General features: G+C 40.4%; 1 long non-coding RNA gene across 1 annotated transcript in view; it reads right to left on the bottom strand.

Moving 5' to 3' along the window:
- Nucleotides 1–20,938, bottom strand: part of LOC118014398 — a 105,221-nt gene that overhangs the window by 22,184 nt on the left and 62,099 nt on the right. The window contains exons 6-7 of the long non-coding RNA XR_004680272.1: nt 16,692–16,843; nt 15,285–15,404 (exon numbers count right to left, since the gene is read on the bottom strand). This is a non-coding gene — a long non-coding RNA (uncharacterized LOC118014398). The remainder of the gene's footprint in view (nt 1–15,284; nt 15,405–16,691; nt 16,844–20,938) is intronic.

Here is a 20,938-nt window from a genome sequence, read left to right as displayed (position 1 = left end):
AAAAGGCCAAAAGAAGGGCCTCAAAGAACAGCCATCTCAACCATTGAACCATGAAGTAATCACCAGAGCCTGTGCCCCCAAAGCACAGAGAGGCTCCCATTCTGGGAAGGAGGCACCACCAAGGAAGAAACAACACTCCACCCTTCTTCCCGCAAACCAGTCAGAGGCTCTTTCCAGGCTGGTGTTGAGCAGACCCAGGAGGGAAAGGATCTGATGATCTGTGCCTTTCCATCCTCTCCTTCACTGCCCCTTTCCTGGAATCTCTCAAAACCCACATCCCACACTCACAGTCTACCAACAGCATCTCCATGACCTAGTACAGTCTCACTTTACCATGAGATATTGAACATTGGGGAAATGTGCTAAGGAAACCTCACCCAGAATTGGAGTTGGAAAGCCACGAAGGGAGGGCTCTCACATGCACTGCTCAACACAGTTTGCACCGTCTAGCATGAAGAAGGGAGATTTTCTCCACCCAGTAACATCAAGCTTCCCTCGCCTGCAGCTCAAGAGAAGCCACAACCACTTCAAACTCTCATTTTCTTCCAATTAACTTTTGTTCAAAACAACCCCTCTCAACTCCCCCCTTTCCTCCATGGTTCTCTGGACTCACCCGTGGTTCACCATCGTGTGGTTATCCCAAATTGACATTTCTCTGCTCCCTAAATAAACTCGATTTTCCCGGTTGAATCGCTTACCTTTTTCTTTTAAAGGTTGACAACACTAAAAAAAGGCTTCAATACTTCCCTATAAATTGCTAATGATAGGATTTCTGATCTGCGGAGAAAGGTATTTAAGATGGAAGACCTGTTCAAGAGGGTGCCTTCAAAGTACCCAGAGCTTTTGTCCTTCCACTGACCCTCACAAACCTGACACCCTGAGGGGCCTGGCAGTGAGGGCTCTTCCTCTGACCCAGGCTTACCTAGAGAGTGCTTTGAGCACAGTATCTTCTACTTCAAGACCACCTGAAGACCATTTTACCTGCAGTAGCTGGCTAGGGCTGCCATTACCAAACACTACAGACTGGGTGGCTTAAACAACAGAAATGGCCTACTGTTCTAGAGGCTAGATCAAGGTCTTGGCAGGTTTGTTTTCTTCTGAGGCCTCTCTCCTTTTGGATGACTGCCTTCTCACTGTGTCCTCACATAGTCATATGTCCTAATCTCCTCTTCTTATAAGGACACCAGTAATATTGCATTAGGGCTCACTCATATGACCTCATTTTAACTTAATTATCTACTTAAGGGCTTATATCTAAGCACAGTGACATCCTGAGGTGCCAGGGGTCAGGGCTTCAACATATGCATTTTGGAAGGACACAATTCAACCCATCACACTATCCTCCCATCTTCAGAAAGGAATTTCAAAAGCCACAGAAGGGTAAAACTGTTGTTTTGTGATTTAGCTAGAAAAGTTAAATCAGGTTTTCTTTGAAGAGAAAAAGTCCTATCATCTGAAGTGTGGAAGAGATGTTTCAAAATGGAGAAACCTGTCAGAGATTTCCCTGTTGAGGTTAGCTCAAGGAGGACATACACAAAGGAAAGAAACCAACTTGACCATGAACCTGCCATGACAGTACTCAAAAGACGCTGAGGGGTCTCCTATGTTGTCAATAGGTGGTACAGGATGGGGAGCACCACTAAGCTGGATGCATTAGATGCTCTGGACAGCAGACCATGAATGAGACCAACTGGGATCACCCAGGTTTGATGACTTGAAAGAGTAATCTGACCCAGCAAGAACATATGGCACTACTTAGGGCTGTTTGTCATCTAACACATTCTTTTTTCTTTTCTTTACTTTCAGTAACAGCAACAATACTAGCAATAATGGTACCACGTATTGAACTTTTGCTGCAGAGCCGGCGTTGGGTTAATTGCTTTTTATACATTTTTCATTTAATTCTCACATTATTATCTCTACTAATAAGAAGAAACTATTAAGGGAAGAACCATTAAGAGGACTATTAATGAGAAGATACTGAAGCACAGAGGAGTTAGATTAATTATCCAAGGTGCCACAGCTTGTAAGAGGAACAGTTGGTGTTTGAACCTGAACTCTGACTCTAGAGCTCTTAGCTACTTCTCTTCATTGATCCATCTTCATGAGGCAATACAGTTTGACTAGAACAGTATAGTGGAGTAACACAGGTGTTAGCCTCACAAAAGGCAGTGTTCAAATCCTAGTTCTGTGACCATGGGCAAGTTATTTAATTTCTCTATACTCAGTTACCTCCTATACGACCTGGGAATAACTTATGAAAAAGTCCAATCAAAGTAACTCATAAAGAGTATCCGTCATTTTTATTATTACATTATTATTTCCTCCCCAGCTCTATTCTGTGATTAAATTGGTAATACTATAAACTGATAAAATGGCATTAAAATATGAAATAAAGTAGTACACTGGGGCTTCCAGGGGCTCGAGGTAGGGGAATAGGAAAGATATTGTCTAAAGGTACAACTTGCAATTAGCAGATAAATAAGTCCTAGAGATCTAATGCACAGTATAGTGATTATAAACAATAATACTGTATTATTACCATCAAACTTGCTAAGAAACTAGATCTTAATTTCTCCTACCACAAAGAAGGAAATAACTGTGTGACATAATAGAGGCATTAGCTAATGTCAACTGTGTCAATCATACTGCAATATGTAAATGTATCAAATCAACATGTCGTAGACCTTCACCTTATACAATGTTATGTGGCAAATATATTTTAATTAAAAGTAAAATAATAGTTTGGGCGCCTGGGTGGCTCAATCGTTAAGTGTCTCCCTTCGGCTCAGGTCATGATCCCAGGGTCCTGGGATCGAGCCCCGCAAAGGGCTCCCTGCTCAGCAGGAAGCCTGCTTCTCCCTCTCCCACTCCCCTGCTTGTGCTCCTTCTCTTGCTTTGTCTCTCCCTGTCAAATAAATAAAATCTTTAAAAAAAAATAAAAATAAAAAATAAAATAATAGAATAAAATTAAAAATAATGTCTTGCATTGCAAGTTCACATTAATTAGTACTACTAATTTAAACTTATCCTTTTAGCTCATTCTTCAGCAAAGGTGAAATTTTAATGGACCCTTCTTTTTTACCTCCCTTTTAAAATCACTATGGATTGCTTATTAAATTGCATTTTCATTATCCCTACAGCATCTCAATCTCTTAGGAAGACTCAATGAATAATTTAAAATTCATGTTTAATTTATTATACAGGCTTACAGCAACTCTTTTCATGGACTGATCCTTGTTAAAGTTCTCAAGGCCTGAAGGCACAGGTGGCTCCATTAAAAATGTATTTCTCAGTTTTCTTGAGGGATTCTCTTTAAAAGTGCTGGGATGGGCACATTCATAGTTAATTGACAGTAGGTTACATGCTACTTTATTCACCACATTTGAAGAAACATTGCTTTTTTTTTTTTTTTGTCTGATAATTAGTTGTGTGCCAATACTTTCCATTACCTGCTTTTTGGATTGTAATTAAAGCATATGATATAAGACAATGTGACTGATTCAACTATTTCCTGGGAAATGGCTGAAGGGAAAATTACAGGTGTGAATCAGGAATGGGAAAAAGAGATGCAGAGTGGAAAATCTATTCTTCCAAATAGGGTCTTAGAAAGCTACGCAAGAGTGGGACACAGTGGGAAGGCCAGGATCCTTCTTGTGCCTCAAGTGGATGCTCTGAATGGTATAATTTAAAAGATGTGGGGCACTTTTCTCCGGTTGTGACCTCCTGTGTGGGGCCAAGATGCATTCTCCACTTACATATCTCCTACTTCCTGGAACAGAAATGAAGCCAGAACATGGCATGTTTTTCTGCTGAACCTACTTCCATAATCTATCAAACGGTTTCTGTTTTATTTACATTTAGCCTGAATCTGAAGTCTCTTAAGACCTAAAGTGGGCCTCCTTACATATGACTATGATGCATTCTATTTACTGAGTCAAAAGAGTTATTCATTTGTAGAGATATGAAAAATGTGAATACAATGAAGTATAAATCCAAAATAACATAGTCTGACAGGCACTAATTCTCCCCACATTAGAACATATTAATATATTTTTTGAATGTACTGTGTTTAAAGGTTTCCCTTACTTGATGTTGTTCAATAAAGGGGTCCAACCAGCCTTGGGAAAACCTCTTTCTCTGGATGAGGGGTTCAGGGAAGCCCTACACTATTAGTCAATGTGGTTTTCACTCTACTTGCCAGACAGATGGACCATCTGACTTAGGGTTGGCTCTAGAATTATCTATCAAAATAACTTTTTTTTCCAAACAGATGAAATTATTTCTATTAAGTTAATATGAATAATGGCCTGGGATTAAGGACAAAAAATTAGGCAACCTATTTGTCAACATTCCCTGGGAAAAAAATTATGGATATTTTTACTTAGGCCTTATTTAGTGCAGACTATTAAAAGAAGCTGTTGAGAGCCACGATGTTGGTTTCACTCATCATTATGTCTCCAATACCTAGCATAGAATCTATTAACACAGTAGATTTACAGTATGTGTTAAATAGGCAAAAAATATGTGTTTAAAAGTGAACAGTTTCCAGGCGCCTGGGTGGCTCAGTTGGTTAAGCGACTGCCTTCGGCTCAGGTCATGATCCTGGAGTCCCTGGATCGAGTCCTGCATTGGGCTCCCTGCTCTGCAGGGAGTCTGCTTCTCCCTCTGACCCTCCCAACCCTCCCCCCTCTCATGTGCTCTCTCTCTCTCTCAGTCTCTCTCTCTCAAATAAATAAATAAAATCTTTAAAAAAAAAAAAAGTGAACAGTTTCCAGCATCCTGATTTATCTTATATAATACATTCAAATAGAGAATAAATGCATTTATTCTTCAAAGCATCAACTGCTTGTAAGATATGCTTGCCAAGGGGTCAGTTTCTTTTCAGAGAAGAGAAGCCATTAGCTTTGAAGAAGACCTTCTTGGATACAAATCACAAGACAGAATTCTATCCCTGGGAATGAGAGTAGGCCTTTCATTTGCAAATTTCCTGATGCTCCATTTTAAAAATAAGCTATTTTAAATCTTTTTTTTTTTTTTTTAGATTTTTATTTACTTATTCATGAGAGACAGAGAGAGAGAGAGAGAAGAAGGCTCCCAAGGAGCAGGGAGCCCGATGCGGGACTCGATCCCAGGACCCTGGGATCATGACCTGAGCCAAAGGCAGACACTTAACCATCTGAGCCACCCAGGCACCCTAAAAATAAGCTATTTTAAAAATGAGACCCTGGAATTTCAGCAGTAGTACCTCATTTTACAGATGAAGAATTAAAATCCAAAGGCTATAATTATAACTGATATTAATTGACATTATGTATTTAATGCTCAAGACCCTAAGGTAAATCCGTAAGTGTGTAACCAGTCCTCACCCTGATTTTGTGAGGAAGGTGCGAATTTAGCCCCATATGATACTGGAGGAAACTGAGGCCCAGAGAGGCTAAGTGACTGATCAGATGTCACATGACTTCAAATGATGAAGACAGGATTTAAACTAAGGTCTGTCCAGCTCCAGAGCTTAGGTGCTTAACCACTGTCCTTCACTGTCTCTGTGCTCTCTTGTCTTCTGAGAGTCACAAAGGTCTTTGGTAATGTCCATTTCTGGAATTGGCAGTTTCATGATACAGGGTCTTCTAAGATCTCAAAGCAAAAATTCTTTAATGAGTAGAAACAAGGGATGCCTGGGTGGCTCAGTCGGTTAAGCCCCTGACTCTTGATTGCAGCTCAGGTCCCGGTCTCGAGGTCATGAGATGGAGCCCTGTGACTGGCTCCATGCGCAGCAGGAAGTCTGCTTGAGATTTTCTCTCTGCCCCTCCTCCTGCTTGCACTCTCTCTCTCCCTTTCTCTCTCTCAAAAACAAAACAAAACCACCTTTAAAAAAAAAAGTAGAAACTAGAATGAAAATGAATGAAAATGAACCCTTTGAGGCAGTGGCCAGGGTACGTGCACTGAGGTTTACTAACCCTCACATCAAAGTTCTGATTCTAGGCTTTCAACCCTTGGGCCTCTCGGGCAGCCCCCCTGGTTGATTTCCAGATGCTCACCAACAGGCCTTCTCTATTTTAATCAGGTTGAACTCCTTAAAATTCCTACTATGGAGTTTACATTTTCTTTTCTCTCTTCCCTTCCAGAAGCTGTCCTCCCCATCTGAAATACCATGCAAGAAGTTAAATATGGCCACAGATTTTTTTACAGCAATTCCCATAAAAAGGTGGAAGCTATTTCCCCACTGCCTTGAATCTGGGCTGACTTTGTCACTTGCTTTGACCAACAGGACGTGGCAGAAGTGACATCCTACGATTTCCAAGCCTTGGCTTCCAGAAGCCCTGAACCCTCTGCTTTCACTCTCTTTGAAGACTGCGGTCATGAGAACAAGCCCATCTGTGAGGATGAGAGAGACCACATGAAGAAGCCCAGCAGTCCAGCCATTACAGAACCTTTTACTGAGGCTCCAGACTATGAGCAAAGCCATCCATGGCCAGTTGACCCACCAACAACTGCAAACACATGCAGAGTGAGATGAACCATCCTAGCTGAGCTCTGCCTAAATTGCCAAGCCAAAGAACAGTGACAAATGAGTGACATCTTAAGCCCTTAAGTTTTGAGTGGTTTGTAATGCAGCAGTAGATATGCTAACACATGCTTTTTTATTCCTTTCTTCCTAATATGTCTACCACCTTCTTGTAGACTGAACTTCAAAGTCACTCCTCCAAGAAATTTTCCCTGATGAAAACTTGCCCTGCAAAGCCAGCCTCACTCAGGTTTAAGATGATGCCCTCTAGGGTGCCTGGGGGGCTCAGTTGGTTAAGCCACTGCCTTCAGCTCAGGTCATGATCCTGGAGTCCTGGGATCGAGTCCCGCATTGGGCTCCCTGCTTAGCAGGGAGCCTGCTTCGCCCTCTGACCCTCCCCCCTCTCATGCTCTCTCTCTCTCATTCTCTCTCTCAAATAAATAAATAAAATCTTTAAAAAAAAAAAAAAAAGATGATGCCCTCTAAGGGTACAAAGACCTAGCTGCCTCCCTAAGTACTTCCCCCATCCACTGGCTGATGCCATTAAAGTTTAATTACTTACATAAAAGCATAAATGTCTTTTAAATTTTAAGAGTCCCTGGAAGGGATAACAACTTCTGTGCTTTTGATTTTGCTCTTATTATAAAAGTATACAGGAATAGAAAGTGACCCTAACATCAGGTCACTTTCCCAAAGAGAAAAAAAATGTCTTTAATGGTTTTGACCAGTTTGAATATAAGCCTTTGAGGAGGGACACCAATGAAACAGTTATGTATCTAATTTCAAATGTTTAATTGATTAATTCAATTAAGCATACATATTTAAAATAACATTATATAAAACAACTTTTGATTTAGAAGTCTTTCTTTCTTCTACTCTTGCGTTCCGTGAATGTATTTGATTCACATTAGCCATATGTGTCTAGTGGCAAGTACTCTCCATATCACTAGAGTCACTTTTTGAGCCATCTGAGTTTTCCAGTCGGAAAACATCATCCTCCCTCACATCTAATTTGTATTTTTTTTTAAACTATAATGCTGCCATTGAAGTTTTTATCTCAAGCCACAAGTACCCATTCAAAAAACACTAAGACAATGATTTGTCTTATTCACCCTACAAGTGTATATTCATGATCTTCACAGGGAATCACTTACAGTACCACTATGTAAAGGACTTTCAGAAAGCTGGTTTATGATGACATCTAAGGCTTGCAATTTAGGGATCTTATTCCAAAGAACAAATTCATTAAATTCATGTTATATTTCTTTGCTCTTTTTTTTTTTAACCAAAAGGCCACCATATTCATCTAAAAGTTCATGATTTCTTTTCTTTTTTTTTAGAGAGGGAAAGACAGAGAGGGGTGGGGAAGGGCAGAGGGAGAAGGAGAGAGAGAATCTTAAGCAGGCTCCACACCCAGCCCGACACAGGGCTTGATCTCACAACCCTGAGATCATGACCTGAGCCGAAATCAAGAGTTAGACACTTAACTGCCTGAGCCACCCAGGCACCCAATTTCATGATTTCTTGATGTCATTTCAAGCTAATGTGTTTTCTCCAAATAGTACTTTGTAGTTCAAAAAAAGTCAGAGAGCATCCCAAAACGCAGAACACTCTGGAAGGATCAGAATGTAAGGCAATTCCCCCTTTCTGAGGGAAATATTTTGGGAGAAAACCAAATTTCCTTATCTGATATATGTTAATAAAGGTTCATTCTAGAAATTTCAGACAATACAGAAAATTAGGTAAAAATTAAAATAATTGATAACGCTATAATTAGAGATCATCATTTAAACATTTTAGTTCATTTCCTTCCAGATCTTTCTCCTATGTATGATTATATATTACATTATATTTGATCAGCTCTATTTCTACTTAACATTATAACATAAGCATTTCCCTTATTAGAAACTCTTTGTAAGAAAGATATGTCATCATGCACTCAACCACCCTCCTATTACTCTATATTTATATTATCTGGGGAAGGGCCAGTATCTCAAGCAAACACCAGCCCCTATACCCCAGTGTACATGGTTTTAGATTCTTTTTTAAAAAACTTTATTGAGCATCTACCCATGTAAAATACATTAAAAATGAATAAAAATCAGTTCCTGCCCTCAAAAGAGAGAGACCTGTAAACAACTGCACAATATATGACAATAGAGAGAGAAGGTTTCATGGAGGAGTCAATATTTGAGGATTTGGGGGCTTTTATTGTTTGTTTGTCAATTGCTTATTTTTAGGATATTAAGACTTAATTTTGCAAATGTTTGCCAAGTCAAGAGAAACGTACAGGAATCTTACCCCAACTAGATTTCCCAAACACAGCACCTCTGTTCCGTGGAAACCAGTTGGACCACGCCTTTATTATGCACCAGCTGAGGGTTTCCAGTACTGGGGACATTCCCTGAGAGCAGATCTGGATGGGGGCGGTGGGGGGGGGGGGGGGGGGTATTGCATGAGGGCACCTGGGCCTGAAGGGATGGGACAACAAGGAAGCCAGGAACAAGTGCAAACCTGAAAGGCCAAACCGAGCTCTGCTACTCCCACACTCACCAACACCTTGCTTTGCGTTTCCATGTCCCACGTGCACCACAGGGACACCTACTACCTGTGTTCTCTGGTTCTTTAAAATAGGTGTGCTTCATCTCCCTCCAGCAAGTTCTGGCATTCAGTGGAGAACAATGATATAACTACTGAACCCCTGGCCTGGGTTTGAGGCCCAACTCCATTACTGACTGTGGGTTCTGTATGACCCTGGGTAATTCCCAGCCTCTTTTGTGGACACACTTCTACCCAAACAGCCTGACTCTCTCTGTGTCTATAGATATGGTCACAGGCAAGTGACAGATGCACCACTTCTGGCCACACTGACCTACAGATTCTTCACCTCAGATCTATTTCTCACTTGGACGTGGCACCTGGGATGTAACAGTTTCTGGCGCCTGAAGGTGACAATACCGAGCACTTACCACAAACCACATAACTCAGTACTGTGGGTTTATTTACTCCATGGCGTGGATCCCTTGCTGAAATGCTCTTTTTTGTTGGTTTACTTGCTTATTGTGTGTCTTCCTACTAAAATCCACCATGAGAGCAGGAATCTTGCCCAATGCTAACACAGTGTGTGACAGACACTAAAGATGGAACGGTGTGAAAGAATAAATGAATGTAGACTAAATGTGGCTACAGAAGATGGATAAGTATGACACAGCACGAGGTACTGGAGAAAGAAAAAACATCCCTGACCTCCAAAGCTCGCAGTCTAATAAGAAGAGAGAAAAAAACAAAAAACAAAAGAATTGCAATACAGTGTGAAAAGCATAATCACAGATGTATACGTAGGAAAAGAGATGGCACAGAGGAAGGGGACCTAGACATTTTCTGAAGGAAGTGATTTCTGAACTTAGTTTCAAAGAATTAGTGGAAATCTGCCAGGTAGGTAATGAGGGAAATCCTTTCAAGAGGGCCTCTTGGATCTCTATTCTGACCTAAACATTGACCTCATTTCCCTTCCCCATGGAAACTCAGGGTTAAAAATACCCTTGAAGATCATCTAGTTCAATGGTTCTTAAGGAGGACTTTACATTTTTAAAAGATGTCCACAAATTCTCTGATACTCATCCCTTCAGTGGAGCCTAATTCCCCTCTCCCTGAGTGTGGGCTGTACTTAGTGATTCATTTCTAACCAAGAGAATGTGGCAAAATGGTGAGGTGTGACCTCTGAGGCTAGGTCATGAAAGGTCATAAAAATGTGGCTTCCATTTCTCTCTCTCTCTCTCTCTCTCTCTCTCGGATCACTCATTCTAGAGGAAGCCAGTTTGTGAGGACACACAAGGAAAAGTACGGAGGCCTCTTGCCCACAGCCAGTGAGCCTTTCTAGAGATAGATTCTCCAGCCCAGTTGGGCCCTCCGGAGTCAGCACCTTGGCTGCAACCTCATGAGACTCAGAATTCCACACAAATAGAAACTGTAAGATAATAAATGTTTGTTGTTTTAAGCCACTAAATTTGGGGGTGATTTGTTACACAGCAATAGATAATAAATAGGAGGCCTCAAACAATTTGCATTGATGGGAATGATAACTGTTTGTATTTACCCTATTAGAAATTAAAACTGAAGAATGTTAAAAATATTTGTGTATTAGTTCATTGAAAACAGCAGTGATAAATATATATAGTACGTGTTAAGGTAGATAACATTTTTATCAAAAATAACAACTTCGCAAAACAAAAATTAGTTACAAGAATGGCATCATTTTATATTTTTACAAATCTTTTTAATGCCTAATTTAATGGTAGATAAATGGATTCTCATATATATGTCTGCATTTAATCACTTGTGAAATCACAAATCAGGTAGCTTCTGAGAAACTCCATGATACACTTGTAAGACAGTGAAAAAGGTCACAGATCTCATCAAGGCTCTCTACAACACCCATGACTAGTAGATGCTCAGATCACACGGGAGCATGCCCAGTGACTAGAAACTCCTAGTTCCCCAGAAATCCTACCACTCCCCCAAAACATCACTGGGATTGGAAAGATCCTCCCTCTGTCACCCTCCCTTTGCTCTCCCATTAGTCTGGTGATTCAGAATAAGTTTAATCATTCCTTTAAGGCTAAGACCCTTCTATCATTTATTTTAAGGGTTATTCATAACTCTGCAGTTTACAGGGTACTTTTATCCATGCTCCCTTAAAAAAAAAAAATCTTTAATCAATTGAATTCTGAATGAAAATTTCAAAAGGATTTATCATGAATAAGGCCCTCCTGATACTTCCAAGGACCTTATGATCTCTTACCAGACACAAATAGCCCTAGAGCAACTGTTTTCAGATATCAGACTGGCAGAACTTAACAGATGACACAAGGAATGGGATGGTAAAATTAAAAGAACACTGAAAACAATCAGTACAACTTATCTATTTATTATTTTTTAAAGATTTTATTTTTAAGCAATCTCTGGCACCCAACGTGGGGTTCAAACCCACAACCCCGAGATCAAGAGTCACACGCTCCACAGACAGAGCCAGCCAGGCACCCCTCAGTCAGTTCACTTTAAAACAGAGATTTCTCTTTTCTGCTTAAGGCACAGCCTTCTGATTGCATTAGACATCCAGCCTTGTGTTTTAAGTTCCTCCTATAGCTTCCTGAAAGTTTCATGCATGTTTCCACACGCCTCTCATACATATTTGGGTTTAGCTGTTCACCAAAATTGTCCCCTAGGTCTCTGTTTAGAGATGACGTTGGAGATGACGTCTGCTGGTTTGTGAGAATGGAAAGACAAACTTTGTGGCTGGTTCTGAAACATAGAAACAAGCCTGGAAACATTTCCCAAAAAACTATCCAGAATAGAGAATAAAGTTTCTCTTCATGTTAACCCTAAACTCTGAGGAGAAAGAGCGGTGCTTGGCAAGACTTAAAACTTAAGTTTGAAATCCTCTCATATCCACATCAAAATACTTGGCACTCACAGACACAAAAAAGCACACTGTTGGTGGGTATGTAAATTGGTGCAGCCACTATGGAAAACAGTATAGAGGCTCCTCAAAAATTTAAGAATAAAATTACCAGATGATCCAGCAATGCCACTTCTGGGTATCTATCCACATGAAATCAGGATTTCAAAGCACTATGTGCACCCCACGTTCATTGCAAATTACTCACAATAGCCAAGTAATGAAAAAAACATGAATGTCCACTGACAGATGGAAGGCGAGAGAAAATGTGGTATATACATACAATGGAATATTATTCATCCATAAGAAGGTAGGAAATCCTGCCCTTTACATGGATGAACCTAGAGGGCATTATGCCAAGTGAAATAAGCCAGACAAAGACAGACACTGTATGACCTCATTGATATGAGGAAGCTAAAAAAAAAAAAAAAAAGTTGAACTCATAGTTACAGAGACTAGAATGGTGGTTACCAGGGGCTAGAGGGGAAGGGGAAATGGGGAGATGTTGGTAAAAGGATACAAGCCTTCAGTTATAAGTATTGGGGATCTAATGCACAGCATAGTGACTATAGTTGATAATACTGTATTGTATACTTAAAAGTTGCTAAAAGAATAGATCTTATGGGGGCACCTAGGTGGCTCAGTTGGTTAAGCAACTGCCTTCAGCTCAGGTCATGATCCTGGAGTCCTGGGATCGAGTCCTGCATCGGGCTACCTGCTCAGCGGGGAGTCTGCTTCTCCCTCTGACCCTCCCCCTCTCATGCTCTCTCTCTCTCTCTCTCTCTCTCTCTCTCAAATAAATAAATAAAATCTTAAGAAAAAAAAAGAATAGATCTTATGTAAGCATTCTCACCACACACACACAAAACAGGTAACCACGTGAAGTGACAGATGTATTAATTAGCCTTATTGTAGTAATCATTTCAAAATACGTACATATATCAAATCATCACAACGTGCACTTTATCTTACAATTTTATTTGCCAATGGTAGTGAATATATGGTTATGAAGAAATCATCATACTGTGTACTTAAATAATGCAATTTTATTTGTCAATTATATGTCAATAGCTGGGGAAAAATAAATAATAGGAGAAAATAGAAATAAAAGTGAAAACAAAATGAATTGAATCTATCTGAAAGCCATTTGCTGATATTTTCAATGTCCTAATTCAGAAGGATCCATTCAGAATAGATACCTCTATTACATTATGGGATTTATGGAACATAACACTGTCCCTGAAAAAAATTTAAATTAATATCACACAATTCAGGGAATTCATTCAGCTATTTCTTATCTTCTTTCATTGTATATAGAGGAAAGTTCAAGATTAGTATTTTACTCTTGATAGTAACAGCTAACATTTATTGAGCACTTACTATATCAAGGATTGTACTAAGTGCTTTTCAGCTTTAGCTCATTTAATCCTAATAACTCTACTAAGTACCTTAGTTATACCCATTTTACAGATGGAAAAACAAAGTTTAGAACACAGACAGCTAAGTTCCCAGAACTAGAAAATGGCAGCGAAGGAATTGCAAGCAACCTATGAAATGCCAAAATTCAACCTCTGAATCAATGCACTGTAAAAATCTAGTAGCATGATAAACCTTCAATACGTTTGTATTGGGATGGTGATTTTTTTACAGTTTGATCTTGGAAAGGATGAACTGAGAACTGCCTGGCAACATCGGTGGGGGGGGGAAGCCTTTGACTTGTCACAACATGCCTATTATGTGGAAGACCTTGAAATGACCTTCCAGGCATCAGGGAAAATATTCACTTTAACAGTGATTGAAGATATTTGAAAACTAACAAAATGAGAAAAGAAACAGTAAAAAATTGATTTGACTGCATAAGAGTAATATTAATTAAAACTTCTGTGTGCTTGCATCTACATTTATTGTACATGATATCAGATTGCACAGATTTTGTGCATTTATTATATATGCTTTATTTTATAGCAACAAGTTCTTCCCATTGGACCTCTCAGACCACATTTGAGTGCAGAGAAGTGGCACGGTATGGGCTTGGGTGCCTCCTCATCTGGGTCTGAAACCTGCTGCACCTTTTATTGGCTGTGTGGCTTTGGACAAGCTATATAAATTCTCTAACCTCAGTTTTCTCACCTGTAAAATGGAGATTTAAAAAGTGAAAGATACGTCTTAAATCTAGGATTTAAGATGTGTAAAGCACATGGTGCTTTGCTAACTAATAGTTGTATCATTATAATGAGCAATAAGCATGGCTATCTCATCAGTTTTGAAAACTTGAAACAGTTTTGCCTTTTTAAATAAAGGAAATCATTGTCCTCACCTCCCTCTATTCTGTTGCTGTGTTTCTAATTTATAGTCTCACCTCCTCACCGCCCCCTATGCTGGGACTTCTCTATCCTTTAGCAAATACAATAACTTGCTAAGAGAGGAAAAGAGAATAAACAGAGTAGAGGGCTGGAGTAAGAGAAGAATGAGAATAAAAGGTGGAGGCTATTTTTAAGTTTATAAAACAACCTCCACTGACGCGCACGGCAGAAATAGATCCTGCATTGTGAACAGAGAGGGGACCATTCTTCGTGAAACTTCTGGAGTGGAAGGGCGAAACGTTTACAGCAACGAACTAGCCAGGGATGGGGAGAATAGACCTGTCCATTCCGCAGGCAACACTCCTGTCTGGTCACACAGAAATACCCAGCGTCCAGACACAACCACGCTGACTGCACCATCAGAACAGCCAAGACATCTAAACTAGGAACAGGTGAACCCAGAGGTATATTCTATGGGATTTTAAAAGACAGAACAGGGAGAACCAAGAGATACCGTTCCAGGGCTTGATACTGGCCTTAAACATAGGATATTAAACATGTATAAATCGGAGATAATAGAGAGCATCAGCAAAGTGTGCATAAACAAATTAAGTGCTCAGTAATCTTTGGGAAACTCTAATGTCTGACACTCCTTTTATTAAAGGGAAGGAGAAAGTAGGTCATAGGATCTCAGCTTAGAAAGGAGAGGAGGCTAAGCATCTGAGCCTGTTGAGATAAAAGAGGATGCTTCTGGGGGTGTGGAGGGCAGAGAAACAGGGAATCCTCCTGAGAACCTGCATTGGGGTCTTCAAGAAGCTGTCATTTGCATTTAGAAGAGTATTTATTATGTTTGAGAATTATACAAGAAGAATATTGTCAGTGGACCAACTTCTAATGGGTAGGTAGTTGGGAGAAACACTTATCATTGACTTACTGTTTGCTCCTGGGAACGCTATTTAATCTTTATCACTTTAATTTATCTGTCAATAAAATATGGGAAAAACTATGGCCTCACCCTGCATTTCAGAGATAGGAGAACCGCACAAGAGGGCCATGGTCCATTAGGAGAGCCGCCACTCAGGCACGGATAAATTCTTCCAGTCCGTGATGAAAATCTCTGCTCGCCCACAACCGCCTGTGGAGGAGGGAGGAGTGGGTCACGAACTCTCGTGTGGAAATTCAAAACGTAAAAAGGAAGAAGAATGGGTGAGAGGACTCAGTGGCCTGAGGTATCAAAGGAATTTGAGACAAATGATGAAAAATAAGAAAATGTAAGACACCCCCACCCCATGTTCCTTCTGGTAGGGACCCAGGCAATTTCTGCCGCCACAGTGGCCCTTCCTCTTAGATTCTTGCTCCTTCAGAGCAGGCCTCAACACTTCTTGGGAAATTGGGCAATGCCACCATAACTGCCTGGCCCCACGGCCCCTTCACTGTGCCTTTTTTCTTCCCCTTTATACCCCTAGCCACCCTATTCCCTAGCTAGGTCCTGCCCTGCCCTGCCCCACCCCATGTGCTCTATCACAGACTCCTGTGTCTTTCCTTTATAGCACTTAGCACAAGTTCCAATTATATATTAGTTTACTACATAATGGAGGCCGGATCCATGTCTCCGGGGTTCATTACCACATTGTAGCTCCTAATACTGTTCTTGGTACATAGATGGCACTCAATAACATCTTTTAAATGGATGGATGAGCAAATGGCTGCCTGACCCTGCTGACTGTCTCAGGCAGCCCACTCATGGTCAGGTGCAGCCTGTACCCCGGGCGGGTTTGTTTATTGTCCCTAGGGCGTGGTGCAGAGGAGAAATCTACTTAGGAGTTGAGTGCCCCCAGAAGGACTGACTACTCCCTTAGGAAACAAAGCAGCCACTTCTCTCGGAGGGTTCCTATGCTGCCACTATGCAACTGCACCTCCCTGGACCGCAAGAATAGGAATAAACCACTACTCTTCAAAAGGAACCTCCCCCACCCTTCAACTACCACCTCCCTACTAGAAACACCTCCAAGCATTTTCAACCATCCACTCCTTCCGGCCTGCCCCCCATGCAGACAAACCCTGCGTGAGAGGCCAGCAGGCCGGCTCTCCTACTCCCCTGTGGTAGCAGGTCCTCTTCAGATAAAAGGAAATGGCAATATGTTCAAATTAATTTTAAAAGGATTCTGTGACTTATAGTGATTTCTAATAGCAAAAACAGTAAATGTTTTTCTAGCCAAAATAATCCACCCCATATTAGTTTTGAGGTTCCTGGATGAGATGCACTAAAATAAATAGTCTCTTTAATGCTAATGCAGCAGCGAAGGTGAAATGCTCCCAACACGGATCTATTAAAACATAGGTATTTTATCCGGGCCCTGCTCTAGATCTTTATTTTCTAGATCTCCTTTATGTTCATCCTCAAGAAACATATTCACATTACCTAGTAAAAGATATAGAAGGTTGGCATGAATTTTTCTGATTGACTTTGTCACTTATCACATGGTTGCTTCTTCACCTGTTACATTTTCTGTTCAAATATATGGAGTTCATTTTTGAGTTTCCCGATTTGGGCCTCAGATTTTGACATAATTTCTTGGCATGGAGAAAAAGAAAAAAAAAACAATTAAAATATATGCTTGCTCACAGGTTATTCTGATCCTGAGAATTGTATTTGCTTCTCTTTAATCCTCCCTTATTAAGTATACTTCTAAGAAGTGACTTCATGCATCTTGCAACACACCGCACCCTTTAAAGTGGAGGCTTCGGGGCGCCTGGGTGGCTCAGTTGGTTAAGCAACTGCCTTCGGCTCAGGTCATGATCCTGGAGTCCCAGGATCGAGTCCCGCATCAGGCTCCCTGCTCAGCAGGGAGTCTGCTTCTCCCTCTCCCGCTCCCCCCTCTTGTGCTCTGTCTCTAAAATAAATAAATAAAATCTTTAAAAAAAATAAAAATAAAAAAAATAAAGTGGAGGCTTCGTTGGAGTGCTGACTAAAGCCCTGTGCTTCTTTGCACAATGCTCCCCGAGCCCTTATATTAGAAAGAAGATAGGCATCTGCCAGTGCCTCTTATCCTATCAGTTCCCAAAGGTACAAAGCATGACCTACATGTTGTGGGCTCTCTATAAATGCGGGAAGACCACTGCCATGGAATCAGCTACATTTAATGCCATTGTAAACTGTTGTCAGCTTTGCTTCTCTACTTACAAAACCGCCCACCACCTCTACAGAGATCTCCTGGGGCCCTAGGACTCAGACCCAGATCACTCTACCCTCCGTTATTACTTCCGCACCTGTGAGAGAGCATCTTAGCAAAGAGGCTTCTGGGTGAAGTCACCTCTTCTTCTCATAACCACTCTTTTTTTTAGTCTGAGAGAAATCTGTCTAGCAAAACTTCAGTTTTTTACTAGCTCCAAAAAAAGCTCTCAAAACAAGGATGTCAACCTGGATTAAGAACATATTCAAGCAAATGCAAGTTACATGATTTTTCATTTCTTTTACCCAACTTTAGCTAGGAAAAATACCAGGAAGGACTAACAAAAAGAATGAAGATTATACTGAGTCATTTGCTGGAATTCCATGATTCTTTGTTATTTTTCCCTCAATCCTGGCCATTTCTCAAATATCCTTTACTAGTTCCTCTCTTTGACTCCCTTTTCTAATGTATTTTTTAATAGCTAATGCTGTTAAATTGAGACATAATTTACATACCATAAACTTGACATGTTTTAAGTGTCCAATTCAGTGATTTTTCCACGCTACCACAATCCAGTTTTGGAACATTTCCATCACTCCAAAAAGGTCCCTTGTGTGCATGTCTTTCTTAGCCAGGAGCTTAGTCTTGGACCACTGCTCTTTATACTCACATCCTAGATGATCTCATCTGGTCTCCACATTTTAAATACCAGATGTATACTGATGACTCCCAAATCTATATCCCCACGCTGAACCTCTCCCCTAAACTCTAGACTCATCTCCTCTTAGATGTCTAATAGGCATCTCAAACTCAGCATGCCCAAAACTGAGTTTTGATCTTTCACTAAAACTGCTCCTCCCACAATCCTACCCAGTTAATAGTAATTCTTTATTCCAGTTGCCAATGCCAAAACCCTGGGAGCCATCCTGACGCCTCTCTTTCTTCACACCCCAACACCCAATCCACCAAGAAATCCTATTGGCCCTACCTGTAAACTACAACCAGAATCCAGCTACTTCTCATGCCGACACTGCTAGCAGCTGGGTTCAAGCCACCACATCTGCCCCCTGGATAACTGCCATAGCCCCATTACTTCTCTCCTGCTCCTATACTTCCTCCCTACTTTCAGTCCTCAACACAGGAGCCTGAGTGATTCTTTTACGTTTTAAACCAGACTATGTCATGACTCCACTCAAAACCCTGCAATGGCTTCCCATCTCACTCAAAACAAAAGCCAATATCCTGACAGTGGCTCACTGGTCCCCATATGTGCTCCCCAGGAGCATTTGTGGTTCCCATAAGACCTCATTTCCAAGTGCTATTCCCCTTGTTCACTCTGCTTCAGTTTCACTAGCCTCCTTGCTCTTCCTCAAATACACGTGGCTCAGAACCTCAGTACTGATTGTTCCTTCTGCCTGCAAAACTCTTCCCCAGGAAACTGCCTAATTTCTTTATCTCCTGGAAGCCTTTCCTCAAGTCTTACTTCTCAGTGAAGCCTACCTACATCACCCTGTTTAGATTAGATTAGATTAGATTAGATTAGATTAGATTAGATTAGATTAGGATTAGATTTTCCCCCCTGCACTCTCAATCCCCCTTACCTCATTCTACTTTTCTCATTGCATAGCATTTTCCACTCTTTAACTTGATAAGCTGCTCTTAAATTTAATAGGAAAAAGCAAAGGGCACAGAAGAGCCACAATAATTTTGAAGGAGAATGAGGAAGGATATTATCCCTGCCAGATATAAAACTTACTATAAAGCTGAAGTCATTAAAAGGGTACAGCAATGGTGCAGAGATGGAAAAAACAGGACCAATCAAATAGGATAAGGGCCCAGAAATAAACCCATGCCTACATAGGAACTTGGGATATGACATTTTATCATCACAAATCATTGAGAAAGAAAAGATTCTTTAATAATTTGTGCCAGGACAATTGGTTTTCTATCTGGAAAAAGATAAAATTAGATGTCTATTTTACATCATACACAAAGTAGATTCCAGAGGGATTAAGAGGCTAAACACAAAAAGAAAAACTTTCAAACCTTAGAATAAAATATAGGAAAATATATTTATGACATCCTGGTAGGGAAAGTTTTCTCAAAAAGATAAAAAATGCAAACTAAAAGGCAACCTATGGAATGGGAGAAGATATTTGCAAATGACATATCCAACAAAGGGTTAGTATCCAAAATATATAAAGAACTTATCAAACTCAACACCTAAAAGAACAAAAAATTCCAATTAAAAGATGGACAGAAGACATGAGCAGACATTACTCCAAAGAAGACATACAGATGGCCAATAGACACATGAAAAGATGGTCAACATCATTCAATTCAGGGAAATGCAAATCAAAACTACAATGAGATATCACCTCACACTTGTCAGAATGGCTAAAATCAACAGCACAAGAAACAACAGGTTTGGGCGAGGATGTGGAGAAAAGGAACACTCAGGCATTGTTGGTGGGAATGCAAACTGTGTAGCCACTGTGGAAAACAGTATAGAGGTTCCTCAAAAAGTTAAAAATAGGGGTGCCTAGGTGGCTCAGTCATTAAGTGTCTGCCTTCAGCTCAGGTCGTGATCCTGGAGTCCTGGGATCGAGCCCCACATTGGGCTCCCTGCTCAGCGGGAAGCCTGCTTCTCCCTCTCTCACTCCCCCTGCTTGTGTTCCCTCTCTCGCTGTGTCTGTCTCTGTCAAATAAATAAATAAAATCTTAAAAAAAAAAAAAAGTTAAAAGTAGAACTATCTTATAATCACTATGCACTTTGTGGGTAAATACACAAAGATTTACCCAAAGAATTTACCCAAAGAATACAAGAATACTAATTCAAAGGGATACATGCACCCCTATGTTTATAGCAGCATTATCTACAATAGCCAAGATATAGAAACAGCTCAAGTGTCCATCGATTGATGAATGGCTAAAGAAGAAGTGGTATAGATAGATGATAGATAGATAGATAGATAGATAGATAGATAGAGATGAGAGAGATATATATAATGGAATATTACTCAGCCATAAAAAAGAATGAAATCTTGCCATTTGTAAGGACATGGATAGAGCTAGAGAGTATAATGCTGAGCAAAATAAGTCAGTCAGAGAAAGACAAATACCATATGATGCTATTCATATGTGAAATTTAAGAAACAAAACAAAGGATCATAGGGGAAGGGAGGGAAAAATAAAATAAGATGAAATCAGAGAGGGAAACAAACCATAAGAGACCCTTAACTATAGGAAACAAACTGAGGGTTGCTGGAGGGGAGGTGGGTGGGGGGATGGGGTAACTGGGTGATGGACATTAAGGAGGGCACTTAATGTAATGAGCACTGGATGTTATATGCAACTGATGAATCACTAAATTCTACCTCTTACACTAATAACACTATATGTTAATTAATTGAATTTAAATAAAATAAAACAAAATTTAGGGGCACCTGGGTGGCCCAGTCAGTTAAGTGTCTGACTCTTGATTTTGGCTCAGATC

Source organism: Mirounga leonina, unplaced genomic scaffold (genome assembly GCF_011800145.1).
Source record: "Mirounga leonina isolate KUSES-001 unplaced genomic scaffold, KU_Mleo_1.0 Mir_154, whole genome shotgun sequence".
Taxonomy (NCBI): domain Eukaryota; kingdom Metazoa; phylum Chordata; class Mammalia; order Carnivora; family Phocidae; genus Mirounga; species Mirounga leonina.
Note: the sequence above shows the minus strand (reverse complement) of the source record. Positions and strands in the feature narration are given on the sequence as shown.